The sequence below is a fragment of the Camelus dromedarius genome, chromosome X, assembly GCF_036321535.1.
Source record: "Camelus dromedarius isolate mCamDro1 chromosome X, mCamDro1.pat, whole genome shotgun sequence".
NCBI classification, from domain to species: domain Eukaryota; kingdom Metazoa; phylum Chordata; class Mammalia; order Artiodactyla; family Camelidae; genus Camelus; species Camelus dromedarius.
Window position 1 is genome coordinate 7,391,722 of NC_087472.1, and position 20,275 is coordinate 7,411,996.

The 20,275-nt window shown below is 38.4% G+C and overlaps 1 long non-coding RNA gene across 1 annotated transcript in view; it reads left to right on the forward strand.

Moving 5' to 3' along the window:
• The first annotated feature begins 381 nt into the window (after positions 1–381).
• The window catches only part of LOC105088022 (uncharacterized), a 33,716-nt gene continuing 13,822 nt past the window's right edge, over positions 382–20,275 (forward strand). The window contains exon 1 of the long non-coding RNA XR_837060.3: positions 382–439. This is a non-coding gene — a long non-coding RNA (uncharacterized LOC105088022). The remainder of the gene's footprint in view (positions 440–20,275) is intronic.

Sequence of the window (20,275 nt, forward strand, 5' to 3'; positions counted from 1 at the left end):
AAAATAAAATAAGTAAATAAATCTAACCCCCCCATTTTTTAGAAGAACATTGAAAGATGTGGATAGTATGAGCAAACCATAGTCCGTTTACCCAGATTTCACTTTTTGTATTTTCTAGTTTACTCTGTTTGCTTCATCATTTACTCTCAAGCTTTCTGAACCTCTTGAGAGGTAGTTGTGTGCACCATGGCTCCTTTCTGTTAAATATAAACTGTGTATTTCTGCAAAATAGAGGGATTTTGGGAGGTATATATGGAGATTGTATTTACATAGTACCATGGCATCGTGAAAAGCAACGAGCCTCAGCATTTAACACCTGTTGTCGCAAGCCTCGTATTTTATGGTGATTGTTTCTCTTTCTTTTCTTTCTGCTAGACTTACTGCTATTGAGGGCAAGTACCATAGCTGATTACCTCCGAATCCCTGTGCCTGGCGCATGGTAAGTGCCTGTGATTTTTTTTTATCATATTGGCTAATGGTGGAAGGATTGCAAATATCAATTTACTTTGCATGACAAAAATGAAGAAATTTTGTTTTTCTTAGTAATTTCTAGTTGAACTGCTTTGATCAGAGAGGATTGTAATATTTCTCCTTTGTGAAATTCATCAGTGTTTTCTTGTAATTTAATATATGGTCAGTTTTTGTGAGTATGTTATGGGCTATTGAAAAGGAGGTATGTTCTCTATGGTCAGGGTAAAAAGTTGTACATATATTCATAAATTCTGCCTTGTTAATTATGCTGTTTAGGTCTCCTCTCTCCTTATTGATTTTTTTTTACTTGATCTGTCTTCTCCTGAGAGTGGATTACTAAATCTGCTGTTCTTACGGTATTGCTGTTTCTGTCTCTTTGTAGTTTCCATAGTTTTTACTTCATTAGAATTATGGCTTATTATTTGGTAATATTCTTAAATGTTTTATCATTTTCTGCATTGTGGCCTTTAATATAAAAATCGTCTCTCTTTTGTCATGTCTTTTTGCTTTGGGACTTGAATTTTACCTTGCCTCTTCCTGGATAGCTTGCTCTTTTTCTGTTTCTATTTCCATACTTCCTATTTTCATTTGTCTTGTATACCTTTGTACCTCTCTTCATATATAGCCTTTTTTTGGTGGGGGACGTGATTAGGTTTATTTTATTTATTTGTTTCATTTTAATGGAGGTATTGAACCCAGGACCTCATGCATGCTAAGGTAATACACTCTACCGCTGAGCTACACCCTCCCCCTGTGTATAGCCTTTTTGAATCAGTTTGAGGTGTCTCTTGTGTACAAGAGAGGTGGGTTTTGCTCTGTGAGTGCAATTGAAAATTGTTTTCCTTTACTGATTAGGTTAAGCCCATTTCCTTTTAATCTTAACGAATTATCTGTTTATTCTCAGTTTTCTCACCATCTTTTATAATTATGTGTATTTTATTATATTTGCTATGTTTCTTTATAAGATATGTATCTTTTGCTCTTTAATTTAACACACACATATTTTAGGTATTTAGAAAAGTTTGCATTTTTGTTCTGGTGGTTATCTTTGTATTTATACCTTTTTAAATATACATAGTTTCTTGTTTTCTTGTATAACCTATTGATGTCTGGTTTATCATTTTTGTTGGTATCGTATCTTCTGCCTATTGCTTATTCTGCTTTCCTTTATCCCATTTATTGGTTGCATTGTTTTTACTTTGTCAAAGCATATAAAATTTATATGAGTCTTTCACTCTCATTTCTTCCAGTTTTATTTTGTTCTTTAGATCTGTATCATCCATCCATCCCTCAGTGCACTTACCTGCCGACCTACCAAAATGCTTTACTGTCAGTCTTTTGTTGAAGTTTTCCATGTATCTTTTGGTTGAGAAAAGCTTATCTTCTAGTGCAGAAGTTGACAACCTTTTTCTCTAACAGGCCAGATAGTAAATGTGTTAGGCTTTGCAAGCCATGCAGTCTCCGTCACAACCGCTTAGCTCTGCTATTGTAGCACAAAAGCTGCTATAGACAGTAAGCAAATGAGTGTAGCTGTATTCCCATAAACGTTTATCTTTGCACACTGAAATTTAACTTGCACAGCATTTTCACAAGTCACAAAATGTTATTTTAAAATTTTTCTTTCAGCCATTTAAAAATGTAAAAAACATTCTCAGCTCAGTCCCCATACGAAAACAGAACAGGCTAGATGTAATCGATGGATGTAGTTTGCCAATATTTATTCTAGTAGATTTCTCAAAAAGGACTTTAGGTATAGAATTCCCTAAGCTTTTGTATGTTGAGAAACTGTGTGTGTGTGTTTAAAAGCCTTGGTACTTGTTGGGCAATTTTGTTGGATATAAAATCCCTGGTTTCTACTTAATTTCATTGGGTATTTTTAAAATGCTGGTCCATTTTTGCTTTGCTTTATATTTTGTTTTGAATGCCTGATGCCAGTCCAATTCTTTTGCCTTGATCTTTTCACCTAGAGGCCTTGAAGATTATATCTTTATCTTTGAAATCTTGTAGTTGAAGTAGACTATATCTTGAAGTTGACTTGGGCATTTTCAATGTGTAGGTAGACATAGGTTATTTTTTTATTTCTGGAAAGTTTTCTTGGATTATAATTTTAAGTAATAGTTTGTCCTATTGATTGTATTTTTATTCAGACTGCAATAATGTTATTCCTTTGTTTATCTTCTATTTACTTTACTTCCTGTGCTGCCCTTTTTACTTTCTTAATCTCGCTTTCATTCTATTGGTTTGTCTTCCTGCTCCTTACTATTCTTCGATACCCTCTGTTGTTAAATTTGATGAAGGTGTATTCTCCCTTGAGAACCTTGTATTTTATTCTTCATTTATAACTATTTTAGTCTTTTTCTTCCATTTTTCGTCCTGAGTTCAATCAACTCTTAATTTCTCCCTGTATTTTGTGTTTGTTTTTAGCTTTTAAATTTCTGATTCAAGGTAACTTTTTTAATCACCAATTTTCATTTGTGTCTAATTCCATTTGGATTATTAGACTACATTAATATTTTTTCGTTCATGATTGTTTTTCTGGGGTTGGATTACCTCAGTTGATGTATATTAAATTTAATTTTCTAGTTTTTTCCAGAACTCTGTAAGAACAAGTTAATTTTCTTCTTGTTCACTTTTGTAGTATCACGTGTTTTACAGGATTCCTAGTTTAATGACACACCCTTCTGTCGGTATGGCAAAGTCCAGATACTTGAGTGGATTTGTTTGTTTTGGTTGGTGGGGAGAGATTGTGTGTCCTCTGATTTTATGGCTCTCTAGTCTGGCATGGCCCCTAAAATTTTCCTTTGCCCCTTTTCTGCTTTACCAACTAGTTGCTAGTGGATGCTTTTCCCTTCTTACACTTTTCTCTCTGAGAAGCTGTGAGTTTTGGACTGTACCTTCAAATTGCATCTGCTTTTAAAGTCCTCTATCATCTTTATTCAGGTACTTACTTACTTACTTATTTATTTATTAATTAGTATTTTTAGACCGATGATGGATTTATGGTTTCTCACAGTGTTTTTAGATCCACTTTTCACTCTTTTGCTATTTCCTCTCTTTTGTCTTTGCTTGGTTTTTGTGTAGGCTTATTTTTTCCTTCTTGTCTTTCTTTCTTTCTTTTGTTTTCAGAGGAAACATTGGGAGGTGGAGACCTAAGTGGCCTTAGTTATCTTCAGATACCTTAGAAGTCCCTAAAAATGGATACACTTTGAAAAGAAGGCTTCTTTTATGCTATTAAGAGAAGGAAAATTGTTAAAACACAATTTGTATTTTTTGCAAAGACCACCACTAAAATATAGTCAAGGTCAAAGAGACCTTAATTATTTCAATTTATGGTAAGTCACACCACTCTATCTGAGAAACCTTGAGAAGCTCATAATAGATATTTGATGACTTCATGGAATCTTTTGAAACTCAAGCTATTTGTCCACATTTGCTTCAGTCTTTTGGATACTGCCAGAAACTTTACTTTGGGGTAATGACAGTATGAGTAATTCATGCTGTTGAGTCATGTTCAATTAATGTAATTATAAAAGTTAGACTGAGGTTTTTTTTAAACTTCTGGTAATGTCAAATGATAAACAACTCACCTGAATTGTCAATCATTTGAGAAAAGTTCCTTCAACCATTTTAGTCATACTGGGAATGTTAAAGATAAAAATGCCTGTGCTTTATATAGGTGGAATAAAATATTATCAATTAAAATGTTTACTATTCTTATATGTAGCAAATGACGTTACTATCATCAAATACCAAACCAAATAAATAATAATGCCCTACTGACTGTGACTTTAATGGTTCAGTGATGATGTTTATTAAATGATCTTAAACTCTTATGGCTCATTGGGAGCAGATTAAACCTTCACTAAATCTATTAGATTAGAAATTCCAAGAAAGCAATACAGTTAATGTGCAATCTGTAATTTATATTCCATTATATTTTAAAGGAATATTCTGAGCTACCATTTGCAAAAGTAAAACATAGCTGAGTTATATGTCTTTGAAAGTTCTATATTTGATAAATCCCTAAAATAGGAATAAAGAAATTAAGTCAAAATTTGCTGCTGCACAAATTATTTAGTAAGAGTTTGCCCTTTGGGAAATTATTCACTCTTTCTCATCCTATTGATGATTTATGCAACACTTTTGTCTCTTATTATTTGTTTCTTCCAGTTTTATTGAGATATGATTGGCATAGAGCAGTGTATAAGTTTGACGTGTACAGCATAATGATTTGACTTATGTGCATAATGAAATGATTACCACAATAAGTTAGTGAACACCCATCGTCTCATATAGATACAAAATTTTAAAGAAGAAAATTATTTTTCCTTGTGATGAGAACTCTTAGGTTTTTCTTAACAATTTTCATATGTAACATACAGCAATGTTAATTACATTAATTATGTTGTACATTATATCCCTAGTACTTATTTATTTTATAATTAGAATTATGTACCTTTTGACCACCTTCATGCAATTCCCTCTCCCACCACTCCCCTTCTCTGATGACTACAAAACTGATCTTTTTTTCTATGAGTTTCTTTGTTTGAAGTATAATTGATCTATAACACTATGTTAGTTCCTGATGCAAATGTAGTGGCTCTGTATTTCCATGCATATATTTCATTTTATAATAAATGTTCACTGTGATAATTAAGGCTAGTTATCATCTGTCACCATACAAAGACATTACAGCATCATTGACTATATTCCCCATGCTGTACATTTCATCCCAGTGACTCATTTATTTTTTAACTGGAAGTTTGTACCTCTTAATCTCCCACACCTCCTTCATTTATCCCCTCACTCCCCTCCCCTCTGGCAACCACCTGTTTTCTTTGTGATACCATACAGTATTTCTCTTTTGTCTTTCTCTGACTTATTTCACCTGGCGTAATACTCTCTAGGTCCATCCATGTTGTTGCAAATAGCAAGACTTAATTCTTTTCTATGGTGAGCAATACTGCATTTTATATATATATATATATATATATATATATATATATATATATATATATATATATATTTTTTTTTTTTTACACACACACACACACAGCACATCTTTTTTATCTATTCTTCTATCAGTGGGCACTTAGGTTGCTTCTCTATTTTGGCTATTATAAATAATGCTGCAATGAATATAAGGGTGCATATATCTTTTCAAATTAGTGTCTTTGTTTTCTTTGGGAAAATACTCAGAAGTGGAATTGCTTGATTGTATGATAGTTTTATTTTTAAATTTTTGAGGAACTGTTCTCCATAGTGACTGGACCAGTTTACATTCCCACCAACAATGCATGAGGGTTCCCTTATCTCTACATCCTTGCCCACACTTTTTATTTGTTCTCTTTTTGATAAATAGCCATTCTGACACATGTGAGGTGATAGCTCATTGTGGATTTGATTTGCATTTCCCTGATGACTAGTGATGTTGAGTACCTTTACATATGCCTGTGGGCCATCTGTATGTCTTCTTTGGAAAAATGTCTATTCAGCTGTCCACAGGTGGGCAGGGCCATGTCCCAGGTTGGCTGGCTGTAGGATCTGAGGGTCCTGGGACTGGCATGGGCCCACTGGGGAGCAGGGCCAGTGAGCAGGGCCAGTGACCAGGGCCACTGATTGTGGGGCCGGGGCTGGGTCCCAGGTTGGCTGGCTGTAGGGCCTGGGAGTCCTGGGGGTGGTGACTGCCTGCTGTTGAGTGGGGCCGGTTCCCAGGGCAGATGGGTGCAGGGTCTGTGGGATCCCAGGGCTGCCCCCAGCCCACTGGTGGGCAGTGCCATGTCCCGGGGCACCTTGGATGAGCTGGGGGCTGGTGTTGGCCTTTTGGTGGGTGGGACTGGGTCCCTGTGCAGCTGGGTGCTCTGCCTGGGAGGAGTCCTGGGGCTGGTGCAGATTGGCTGGTGGGTCGTTAAGCTCCCAACACTAACAGGCTAGAGAGAGGACTCTAAAATGGTCCTTGCCAGCACTAGTGTCATGGTCAAATGAGTTCTCCGAAAACAGCTTGGTCCAGTGTCTGTGTCCCCAGGGGGAGTCGCAGTTGCCTCCTGCCTCTGGGGAGGCTCTCCAAGTAGGTCTGACCCAGTATTCTTTCAAATTACAGCCTCCGTGCTGGATCTCAGAGGGTGTGAGATTCTGCGTGCACCCTTTAAGAGCAAAGTCTCTCTTCAGCCCTCCTGTATGCATGTCTCACTGGCCTTCAAAGCCAGACATTCAGGGATCTTGTATTCCTGGTGCAGCACCTCCAGGCTGGGGGGCCTGATGTGGCTCACTCCTTGGGGAGAACCTCTGCAGGTGTGATTATTCTCCCCTTTGAGAGTCATCTGCCTGGCGGTGTGGGTCTTGACTACACCACATCTCCACCCCTCCTACCCGCCTCATTGTGGTTCCTTCTTTATAGCTTTCGTTGTGAAAAATCTTTTCTGCTAGTCTTCAGGTTGTTCTCAGCGATGGTTGCTCTGTAAATAGTTGTAATGTTGGTGTGCCCGCGTGAGAAGGTGAGTTCAGGGTCCTCCTACTCCACCATCTTAAACACTCTTGTCTTTTAAAAATTTGTCCAATGTAGTCAAATTACAACACCTTCAACTTCAAGAAGTTTGATCTCTATCTACTACACTTAAGTTATGCATAGCAATCCTACACCTGAAATATCCTTATCACTTAGAGATGCTCCATTTTCCAGTTCTTGAACTCTGAAATCCAGAGAGTCTGTTTCCTCAGATCCCCTGCTGTCTCACTTTCACTGAATATCTGCAAGGCCTTCTCAGTGATAGCCACTCTCTTTCCTGTTCTCTCAAACCACTATTTATTTCAGATTCATTTGCCACCTAAAGTAGCCTGGACCCCCGCGTAGACCCTTTCAGTAGTGTCCCTGCTATGATTTCAGGAACCCTCGCCTCTTTGACCTGTAATTCTAGCCATACCATTTTCCACTGTGGTTAACCCCAGAGAGAGTCCAGCCTGACACCCAGAGCCCTGCACTGGCTTCTCTCTTGACTCAATTGTCTAACATCAACTGAGCTCTCTTTTGTGTCTTTATCTGTTGGCTCCCTCTCTTGTTCCACCATTTTCTCTTCTACACCTCCACTCTTTTCAAGCCCACTAACCTCCTTTTACAGCCTCGCATCTCACTATTCTTTTGTTATACTCTGCTTCTGTCAAACCGTGCTGTTCGCCAGTTCTGAGTCAGTCCACTGGCTTTCCCATCTCCATGCTTTTCCTCTTGCTCTTCCCTCATTCTGTGTGTCACCCTTATCATCGCTGTCAAAAGACTATAAATCCTTCAATGTCCAGCTGAAGTGTTTCCTTATTCATAATGCCTTCCTGGACTCCTCACTCAAAAAAACTTTGCATTTCTATGAGACTTTGTTTATATTTCTCTTGTGGTATTTCTGTTAATTGGGCCTCATAGCCGATAATTTTGTTTGCCAGAGGTACAGTATCTTTCAACACCACAATGAGCCTCTTGAGGGCAAGGATAATAATCTGGTTTTTCCTTGTATCCTTAGCACATAATTTAAGGCATGACACATGCCAGATATTTATTAATAAAGAGAAAAAACAGCAAATCGTGATCATTTTAAAGGCTAGTGCATTAGTCCAGCTAGCAAATAATTGTGACGTGGACAAGGGAAGTGGTGGTGGGTACCTACTCCATTTTGATAATTCTGAAAATGTATCTATATGTTGATAAGCACATATTTCCAGCAAAATTAAAGAACAGTACCACTTAACATGACCTACAAAGCCCCACGTGTGCTAAACCTTTCATATCTCATCCTCTATCATGCTTTCCCTTGTTGTCTTTCATATGGTGATACTGGCTTGCTTGTAGGCCTTCATTCATGCATGCACTCATTCATTTATTCATTCAGTATTTATTGAACACCTACTCTACCCCAAGCATTTTAAGTATTGGGGCTATATTTGTCAAATAGGACATAGAAAGAACTTTGCTCTAATGGCATCTTCTGTTTAGTTGGGAGAGACAGAAAATAAAATAAAATAGTAATAAATTATTAATAAGTAAATAAATCAATAAATAATTTCCAGGTATTAGTAATACGATGAAAATGAAGCTGTGGCATGTATTAGAAAGTGGTGGTATGGGAAGTCCACGTTAGATAGGGTTGTCAGGAAAGATACCTTTGTGGAGATGACATTGCACCTGAGACCTGAGTGACAGAAAGGAACCAACTCGGAGGAGATGAGAGGAAATATTTTTCAGACAAAGGAATGAATATGTGCAAAGGTCCTGAGGCTAAAACAAGCTTGAAGTGGTCAGGTGACTTCTTTGTGCTAAATACTGTTCTAGAACGTAAGGACATTGTGATAAAGAAGGCAGGCCTGGGCTCTGCTCTCAGAAGGTGTGAAGATTGGGCAGTGGGCAGATAGTGGGAGCACATATAAGTGAACAAGTTTATTTCAGGTAATGGCAAATGCCACAAATAAAACGAGAAGAGGTGAAATAAATAGGATGCAGATGATGGATATTAGTATGCACTTTCCACAAATGAAAAACCTGAGTCTCAGAAAGGTTAAAATTGCATGGGTCATGTTTTAGAGGTGACAGAATCTTTAGAGCTGGTCTGTTTGACCTAATGCTCTATGCACTTGCCATGGCTGCCCTGGCCTCTTTGATCTTTCAGTCTTCTCTTGAGAACTCCCGTCACATTGATTTATATTCCTCCTGTAGCTCTTTCCATTTTTTTCCAATTATCTTTTAATTCCATAAGTAATACAATCTCCTTGTTAAAAAAAAATATGTATATATATATCCACTACTATCAATCCCCTTCCAAAGAAGGAGTAGTCATTATTAAAAGTTCAGTGTTAATCTTTCTAGAATATTTTCTGTGTACTGAGATACTCAGAAGATGTGGTATTGTTTTGTGTGCATTATTTTCACATAAATGGTATCTTATTCATCATATGTTATGAAACCTGTTTTTTCACTCAGTATGTTTGGGGGATATATGCATATTTATCCAGTCTTCACTTGGTGAGTATTTAAGTTATTGACAATTTTTAGCTAATATACAGATGTTACATATTTCTTTCATGCAGATGTGGTAGAATTTCTCTAGGTTAGAAACAAAGAAGCACAGTTGATGGGGCCCTTATTCTTACTATATATTAGGGCTTGGCTTACCTCTTTATCCTGGGCTATAAGCTGCATGGTAATAGCAGCTGTCTTTGTATACCCAGGACCTAGCACAGAGCCTGGGACAAGTTCCTATGAGACTGAGATGAATGAAAGTGCAGACAAAAAATGTTGCCTGCCATTCCCATGAACAGGGAACATTACCAGCCATCAAGCCATCAGCCACTACAACTTCCCCAGATGGTGCACCCTGAGGGGATTCAGAATGGAGGAGAACAGGATACTGGCCCTACATAGTTAAGATGCGTATCTAAGGAATAATTTCAGTGATCCCAGACTCTTGCATTTTCCCATACAAAGAAAAGCACTAAAATCATTAACTTGAGATGTCTTTTTTTTTTGTGATTAGCAATAATCTTTTGATGTTCAACTACATTCTGTTTTCAGCAAAAAACTTCTATATCCTGGCTCCTCCCTTACCTATTTGGAACAGTTCCTCAGAGCTATCTGACAGGCTGTCTCCTAGGCTCTACTAAGGTCCCCAAATAGAACATAACTTTCAACTTTTAGGTTGTGAAATTTTCTGAAGAAAAATTCTAGAATCGTATGTATTCAGATCAGTCCCTTTGAAAGCTTTCTTTTATGAGCAAGCTTTCCTTCTGTGTACATGGATCTGCTCACAGCTTTGAGTAAAGCTAGAAACGAGCCCTCCTTTCTCTCTCTCTCTCTCTCTTCCACTAGTCTCTCTTCCTTTTATCCCCTTTATCTTCCTTTCTTCCTTATTCTCTCTCTTCCTGTTTTTTATCCTACACCTAATCCTTAGCTCTTCTAACCTATCTCTGCATTCCCCACTTGCTTTTTCCCTGAACTGGGAGTTGCTGAAACTGAACAACTGAACATTAGTCAAAATATCCATGCATTTGACAGATACTCCTTTAGAAATTTGCCTGATGTCACAGTAATACAGGTGGCCCTATTTTTGTATTGCCCTAAGATTCTTCAAGATAGACTTGGATAATTTCCATCACACATGCCAAGTTGTCCCCCCTCTATTATGCTCACATTCTGTGAAGATCATTCATTCCATTTATTGCCTCCATCACAGGGACATGAATCATAAAAATAATGAGACAGATGACTCCTGAACAATACATTAGCAATAATAATGGCAGTAATTCCACTCCAGAGAAGAACAATCCAAGAAAGAATTTTCCCTTCCTACATATGTTGTTTATAGTCTGAGGAGTTTAACTGTCTAAGTAGACAGGAAAACAGGCAACTAGAATTATGTAGTAGTGCTTTTCATCCAAGTTGTCCAACAGCTTCTTAAACCTGGAGTTACCAAATGTCCTGGAGCAGGTGTGAGCAGACTATGGCCCACAAACCAAATCTACCCCACTGCCTAATACTGTAAATAAAATTCTATTGGAAGACCAAACACCCATTTGATTTTGGTATTAACTGTGGCTGCTTTCTTGCTACAATGGCAGGGTCAAATCATTGGAACAGAGATTGCTATATGGCTCCCCAAAACATAATATATACTCTTTAGGCTTATATAAACTGTATATGAACTTATATGAACTATATATAAACTATCTGGCCCTTTACAGATGCAGTTTGCTGACCCCTGTCTGCCCTATAGAAAGAGCAGAATGCAATGATAACTCAGTAACTATTCCAAGAAGGCATGGATCAGCAGACTCCTTTCTGTCTAGTGTAATTGAGCCACACAGCTCTTCATCTGGCTAGTCCCCCTTTCTTTTCCCTATCTCTTGCCTCTTAACCTTCATCCATATCACATTGCCAGAATAATCTCTGGAAAATACTGGTTTTGTTATTTCATTTTTACCAGAACTTCTCTGTATAGCTTTAAGACCCTCTGTTACCGCATTTATATTCAAACTGACTCACTCTGATTCTCCAACACAGTCTCCTTGTTCAGGTAGGTTATTAAACTGAAGGTACCCTACAGAGACTGTGATGAGGTCCTGCTTCTAAGCATCTGCCCAAGCTGCTTTCCCTCTTGGAATGTCCTTCTTACTCTCTAGATGATACATCTAAATCTTACCCATTCTCTAAGATCCAACTCCAGAATCCCACTTCTGTATGACTCTTAGCAACCCACCCTATAGAGATTGATCAGTTCAGAGGACCATTCTTGCAACATATGGCTTCTTGTAGCCTTATAGATGGCAATCAGTAGTGTTAGTTGTTAGAGTCTTTTCCGTTCTCCTTTACATCTATGTGTTTTAACTTGATTTAAAAAAAAAACCATCATCCTGTCTACTTGGTCATCATTGCTCTTAACAAATTATAGTTAAATTCTGTTTTCACTGGGAGATATTTTAGTGACAATAACTAGGTAGTACTTTTCTAGAAAAGCAGAACATATTGTGAGAAAAAAAGTCTTTCTTGTCAGCCTAGCAACTTCCTTCTGCCTCTATAAAAATTCATTTCCCCGGTCCATACTTAAGTCAGAATTGCTAAGAAGAAAAATGCCACTTTAATGAGAAGGAAATTGAATGAACCATGAAGATTAACATTTTCAGAATTAGATGGATAGTAAAGAACATCAATCCAATTGAGCGCATTTTTAGGAAATCATGATTTCCTAGGTCTAAATATGACCACAATATCTTGAAAAACAAATTGGTACATAAATGTGCTGTCAGTAAGATTCTATTTTTTCCTCACTTCCACAGTACTGTTTCTTAAGCCCAAGTTGAGTATTTCACTATGGCAACATGAAGTAAATTACCCAGCATCAGACTGAAATGGAAAATTCTAACATATATATGGTACAGTAAGCGAAGATATCACTGTAAGTGCTCAATAGCAAGATCTTTTGTTGAATGTTTGCTGTTTCTGGTTCCTGTGAAAAAATAATCTCTCAGCCCAAGGCTTGATCTGCCTTTTCATCTTCTTTGCTGTCATTAACTACAGGCCACCTCTACTCCGACATTTCTTTAGTTTAAATATATCCCACATATTGACTACTAAAATTTTATTTATTGTTTATCTGAAATTCAGATTTAACTGAGGGTCTCATATTTTATTCAGCAACACTACCCTAAACTGTTCACTTCACCAGGTTCCTGTGGCTGGGAGTGGGTAACACAGTGCACAGCTCCTCCCTCCAGCCAGGCACCCACGTCAGAAACCTGGAAGACATACTAAATATTAGACTCTTCCCTCTCGGCATCCTCCCCATCACTCAGTCACATCCGTACTATGATATCACTAAATACTAGTCCCTCTCCATTCTTAATGCCAATGCACTAGATTCAGCCCTCATCATCTTCTGCCTCGATCTTTGTAGTAACTTCCTGAGTGGTCTTCACACTTCTCTTTTTGTCTTCTTTATATTCATCTCCATCTGTTCCCTGCCTGCTTCACTAACCTTTTCTCTTACCATACTTCTCCCACCTCCCTTGCATGTTGTTTTCCATCCATGCTTGTTGTTTGAACATGTCATCTTATTTCTCATCTCTGCCTTGAGTCCAGTGATCGAAAATTAATGCCCTCCCCCATGCCCACCTGAAACTGCGTTCCCACTCTGCTCCACTCGCTGAGCACTTATCTTTTAAGACACAGCTTAAAGATCCCTACAACTAAAAGCTGTTTCTTATCACTGTGCACTTCTTCAGTTAATGGATCAGGCTTCACCCCACGCATCTTCTCGCCTACACTGAGCCTTTTCTAAGAACACAGTGAAGTGCGTTAGTGTTAATTTGTCAGGGGAAACCACAGTGGTAGAGGGCTTTATAGGGCACATGCTGCTTTCGTCCGTGTAACAAAGTCATCATTGCCGAAGGCAGAGAGCCTTCTTGCCAGGGCTTAGTTCAGGAGCCAGGAAATCAGCTTAGGGTCCAAGGGCCAGACTAGGCTAATTCAGCTGGAAGGATGGGATGGAAGATTGGGGGAAAATCTCTTTCGTTCACATTTACTTTGGTTTTTGTCATGTCTTGTTTTATATTGAGTAGTTAATTCATTAATTATGGCATTTATTTATTTACTTGCTTGAAACTGGGAGTCTAGACGACTGTTTGAGGAAAGCTGAAAAATCATGACAAATTGAGGTAGATACCCAATCCTGTGTTAACAAAATAACTGCCAGTGTGAATAGCATGGAAGAGAAATCCATCGTTTTTTTAGGGTGTATGGTAACAAAATTCTATAGACAGTTATATAAGGAAGAAGTAGGACAATTTACAGAGGTCAAAGGAAAGTCACCCCTAAGATTTTAAAAGCAACTTCCTTTAGTTGGAAACATGGCTTACTTCAGAAAAAGACAACCGTTAAAAAAAACTTACTGCTTTTTTGTATGTCCTCTACTAAGCACCTTTAAATGTTGGTATCCCCAGACAAACTTTTAAGAATTAGATCATAGGTGTATGCTCTATTCGCCTAATAAGACTTTTGGATAACACTTATTTCTTTATTTTTTTGTAATTGAAGTACAGTTACAATGTGTCAATTTCTGGTGTACAGCACAATGTCCCAGTCTTGCATATACATACATATATTCGTTTTCATATTTGCTTTTGGATAATATTTTAAACAGTGGTTCTCAATCTTGGCTGCACATTAGAATCACAAGGGGAACATTTAAAAACTGCTGTACTTTGGACCCACCCCTAGAAATTCTAATTTAATTGGTCTGGGGTGAAGCCCCAGGCAATGGCATTTTTTTCAAAGACTGCTCCCCCTCCTTGTGATGTATGTGCAACAAGGTGGAGAAGCACTGATGAAATTTAATAATTGACCTCTCTTACTGAGGTTTCACCTTTTACTCCTAATAAAGTGTACCCATCCCAGGAACAATCAGAGCTGGACACAGGGCTGCAGGCTGGTGGCATGTAGGAGCAGCGCATGCTTCTCCTTTGGCTGCGCCTCTTCAGTCCAGTCTCCAGGTAATCAGAGTCTATAGCCCACAGCCCAGATCGCTGGAAGCTCTGTGTTACACACATGGAACACACTGCTGATAGATCTTCAACCTCATAAGGGGCTGGAAGTCTTGACCTTATACGTGGTACTAAAAGGTATTTGCTCTTTTTAATCCTGAGAAGGATGCTTTTAGGTACAAATAGACTTGGAATTCAACCATGGTGCTCTTATTCAGGGAAGTAATACATTTCCAAAGGATGAATGAATTCCAGAGTTATTCAGTAATTACACGTGTATAAAGCCACAGTCTATAGAATTCTCAGTAACATTCATTGTCGCCAACTAAATCATTTCCATGTATATACATTTTTCCCTTCACCTTTTGTGTAAATGGTAAGAATGAGTCAGAGTGAATGTTTCTTTCAGCCTATAATTTAACATTAAATAGTGCCAGTCTGAAACAGGAATCAGATCTCTTGGGATTTTACGCCCAGTTACTTCAAGCCCCAGGGCATCCTGCATAGGAGTCCTGTGGAAAGAATGTCTTCATCTTTAGTAAAAATTATGAAGGAATTATGGGAGTTACTACTGATATTAAACATTGTATGTAGGAGGTAGTACATTTTATGATTTATAAATTGACCTATAAATAGCAGTAGGAAAAACAGTCTAACAGCAAACATAAAACTGGTGAGATAAATAAAAGCATCAGCATTTCCGAAACACAGGAGCTTCTTTTTATAGCTACAGGAGATGATTGCTTTCATTATTATCACAATTATTATCTGTTTTTTCTATAGTTTAGCAGATCCAGGCCCCACATCCTATTGTGTTGTCCTGAAAATATGCTTCCTGAGAGGGGGAAAGAGTGAACAGGCATTCAGTGGGCTACTTCCCTAACTCTTGAGGCAATAGATAAACAATATAAATCTACCCCCAAAATGTACACTGTGGGCACTTGTCTGAATTCTGAAGCTCTCATCTCTTCCCATAATGACTCCTTCATTGCCATGGGTGTGTACAGGACTTTCTGGTGTTTAGAGCATTGTGTTCATCAGAAATTCCCTGTTCCTACCCTTCTTATTGGTAAATGGACTTGCCTCTGTGGACAGCAAGTCATGGCTTTGACTTCCATATGGAATGGACATGCTATAGGAAGCTACTCTGGAGTAGGGAGGGGGAGTTGGAAGACTGGGCAGAGAGAACTTTTGCAGGGGGAACTCTTTAGTTAAATGGCCCTAGTAGTCATTTGAAGTTACTTTATCACCAGTAACAAAAGAAGATAAATAGCTAGCTAGCTAGACAGAGGATGTAGGGAGGGAGGGTAGAAGGGTCCCTCACATCACAAAATTAGACAGGGCTTTGCATGTAATATGTTGCTTTGATTGCAGAGAAGAAATAACTGTTAAACTCAACCAGCATAATCTTTGGCTAGGGGGTCTCTGGTTGACAGGGAGCAGAATCAAGGGACTGGGAGTGAAGCCTCTCTTTTTTAGTGTCCTAAGCATGATTACCATATTTAGAAGGGCAGTATTTGGCACTACCAAGAGAGGAAAATTAGGATTCATCAGCTTCTCTTAACAGCTAGTGAGAGAATGTTGAATTTGGTATTTGCTTGATTAGATTTGTTAATATAATTCTGTGTCTGCAGTACTTGGAAGACATGCGCTGAGGGTAAAATCACCATCTGGGATAGTGTGATAGGTATTCTCAAATATCACACCTACTAAACAGAGCACGATGCTCTGTGAATTTTTAATCCAGTCCGAGCCAGAACCAGAAACAGGAATTTCTGATGAGATAATGGTTGCTATTTCTATATGATTTCTCAAAAATGATCTGACAATGAAACACCACACATACACACCCACAAAACAGTCATAGGTTTATACGTGCTTCCAGCGTGGGCCCATGGGATTACTACTGGGTTCATCAGGGATCTGTGGATTCTTCCTTCAAGATATCTTGGGTCTTCTTTTCTTCCTTTCATGCTCTGTACTATTGCAATAGACTATTTTTTAAAATTTCATTGATATACAGTTTACATGTAAATTTAATTTTACTGGGCAAGTTGTTGGGATTGATTGCAGAAAGATCAAAGGTGAATTTTTTAAATGTGACATTGCTTGGTTTATTTTGGATAGACATAAAAAAATTCATCTCCTGATTTTGCTGAATTTTCTATAAAATCTCCTCTTCTATTTCCATTGGCATACCTCAGTGAGACTTGTTTCTGTACTGTTTTTGTATATTTTAAATTTTTTTAAATTGTGGCTTTCCAGCATTACATGGACTCCGGGTCTTGTATGCAGTGCTTCCAGAGCAAAACTTTTTGCTACCCTGGAGGATCTGAGAAGGTGATGCAAAGGTGGCAGAAGGGTCTCAGTGCTCCGGTTGTTCTGGAAATGTCTGAGTATAATAACAGTGGAACAAACCCTGAAAGAGTTGTGGGCCGGGAAACTCCACTGAATTTCCCCTGGGGACAAATATGTGGAGAAGAGTTCTGAGTTGTTGCTTCCTGTGCAAATCAGCTGTTATGGACCACATAACAAGTAAAAAAACTGAAGCAGAAATTGTTCTTACTATGAAATGATGTGTGTTAATAGGACGGGTAACAGAACTACTTTGAGGACAAAAATCGTATAAGAAAAACCTTTAAAAAAAACTTCCAGAAGATATAACAATGAGTAAACGTAAGCATCCTTCATTCTGATAGTAACTTTATTGTAAATTACACACACAACAAAAAATAATTTTACCGAAAGGGCAAAAAAAAGCACACAGAGGTGCCTTATGAATAAATTATTATCCATTTGTCCATGTCTTTCACAGCGGTACTATTTATTTTGCACAGATCCTACGAAATGGACCTTTTTTCACTCCAGAATGAGTTTTATTTTATTTTCTTGAATTATTAATGATACACTTTATTAGCCATATGTCAACATCACGAACACATTTTTCACCAAAAGGACGGTGGGTTTGGCCCGAAAGAGAAAGCAGCCTGACCTCTCCTGGCAGCGACTCTGCCTCCTCTCCCTTCTGGCCCCAGGAGGGTACTCCATTTTCCTGCCGTGACTTCTCACGAGGGGAATGTGAATTTCTCCCACTTCCTTTTCACCAGAACTTGAGAAGACTCCTGCACTCAACGAAATGGGGCTGGGCATCTGGGGATTTGCAATACTGACTTTCCGGCAGGTCCTCATTTACCAGCCACTGCTGGGCTTTGGCCTCTGAGCCAGAGCCTTCCTGCTTTTGTATTCACTGGCATTGCTGTGTTAGCACCTCCAGGGAAAATCTCCTTCTGAAAATATCTTTTTGTATAATATGGAAGACTTCCAGAAAAGCAAAATGTGTAAAGTTTTGTTGTTTTATTCCCCCCAAAATGTTTTTCTTTCCCTATGTTTTCCATCTTTTTTTTTAATGAGTACATCTTGTTTGCTCTTTAATGAAAGGATTATGCCATCATCATGGTTGAGAGTTTAATTTCACATTATCCTGAGGGATGTACTCTTCCAAATTATCCTCATGTCAGTGCAGTCATGGGAATTACATCTGCATTTTTGAATTTCAATATTTGGCAAATGTCCCTTCAGGGTTTTAGTTCTATAAGAAAAAGCAAGAAAAAATACTGAAAATCGCTGTCAGAGCACCATGTTCAGTGCTCCAGAAAAGATCTTTTATCATCCTACTAAATTCTTCAAACTAAAGTATGGAAGAGATACAGTAGCAGGTAGAAACTTCTCTCCTAAAGACCAAGTAAAGCTAGACCTTTTAGAGAAAAAATGATAATATGGCCTGAATTCTAAATGAAGCTGTCCTTTTCAGATCCTTTTGGCTCAGAGGTGCTAATTACAGTTTGTCCTTTGGCCATCTTGAAATCACAAATGGTGTTTCATGTTAGTCACCAGGACAGTCACCTTATTCTGGGAGCCGAAATGGGTAGGTTACTGTGCAGATCCATTAAGAACTCATCAAACAGCCTTGAAGCACATAGACTCAAGTGTTGACAGTGATTGTTTCTGGGTGGTAGGTAGGATTATGGATTTTTTGCCTTTCACTTTTCCATGTTTCCTGAATTGTTCACACTGAGGTATAGTGTTATTTTCATAGTTCTTGTAATCTGGGTACCCCCAGAATCCAGAGCCTGAAATGAGAGCTCACATGAAGTGTTTTTTTTTTTTGGGGGGGTGGTCTCTGAGAAGGAAGTGGAGGAAATAGAAGGAAGAGAAGGAGTAGAAGACTGGGGAGGAGTATAACAAGGAAGGAATTACCGTTGTGGTCGACAGAGACTCTGTGCCTGTGGACCTCCTGAGGAGATGTGAAGAATGCATTGCACAGTGATTTTCTAGATAAGCATGGATGAAGGGAGCATTTATCCACCAGTTCCCATGGCTTCATTGGTCATTGGTTGCCTTACATGGTGCTAACTTCATAGAAATTCTGTTGGAGCATGTGCAAGTGCCAGGCAGGTTTCCAAAGATGCCCCTACTGTGACAGTCTAAAAGCCCTGGGGCAGAGAGCCAGGGATAGAAAAAGGTGGCCTAAAAGACTGCTTGCCCACAGCAAGGACTAGAGTAAAATGTAGGCCTACAGGATGTGAGGCACATGAAGTTCCAATATAATGATGCAAAGATAATAGACATTTTCATTTTGCAAAAAATAAAAATAATAAAACTCTTGGAGCTTTGCTTGCTGCTTCAAGGGAAAATAAAATTTTTGTCTAAGAAATAGGTATTTGCATTACTTTTCTATTATTGCTGTAGAAAGTAACCAGTAATATTTTGGATTGTTTGAGTGGCTTAAAAGAACACCCATTTAACCTTGAAGACATTATGCTAAGTTTGAAATATGCCAGGTGCAAGAGGACAAATACCATTTGGTTATACTGATATGAGGGATCTAGAGTTGTCAAATACACAGACAGAAAGTAGAACAGAGGTTGCTAGGGGCTGGGGGTGCAGAGAAATGAGGAGGAGTTGTTTAATAAAATGTTCTGGAGATGGATAGTGGTTACAGTTGAACAGCAATGTGAATGTACTTACTGCCACTGAACTGTACACTTAAAATGCTTAAAATGCTAAATGTTATGTATATTGTACCACACACAAAGCCCCAACATATTTATGATCTCACAGTTCTGTCCGTCAGAAGTTAGAGTACAGCATGGCTCAGCTAGGTCCTCTGATTAGGATCTCATTAAGGTCAAAATCAAGGCGTCAGCAGGGTTGTGTTCCTTTCAGGGAACTCCAGGGATGAATCTCCTTCCAAGGTCATTTAATTTGTTGGCCAGAATCAGTTCCTTGTGTTTGTAGGACTGTAGCTCCATTTCCTACGTGACTGTCAGCCAGGTGCTGGTCTGTGCTTGTAGAGGTTGCATTACTCCAATCACATGAGCGTCTTCTCTCTGTGTGTCTTCACACAATCTTTTCTCTGTGTCTGTGTACAAATTTCCCTTTTTTATTAGGATACTGGTCATCTTAGACTAGGGCCCACCTCATTTAACTTCATTATCTCAAAAAGACCCTATTTCCAAATAAGGTCACAATCCGAGATACTGGGATTAGGACCTCAACATACCTTTTGGAAGTACACAATTCAGCTTGTAACACCAGGTTGTGTTACCAGGTTGAAGTAACATATTTCCAAGATTTAGGGATTAGGATGTGGGCATCTTTTTGGGGGAGGGGCACATTTTGCCCATTCACACCTTCAAACTTTCCTTTATGACTGTCTGTTAGAATAATCCTCAGAGTGGTCACACACTTCTTGTTTTGTTAGTGCCTTGTGAAAGAAATTAACTTTATCTGAAAA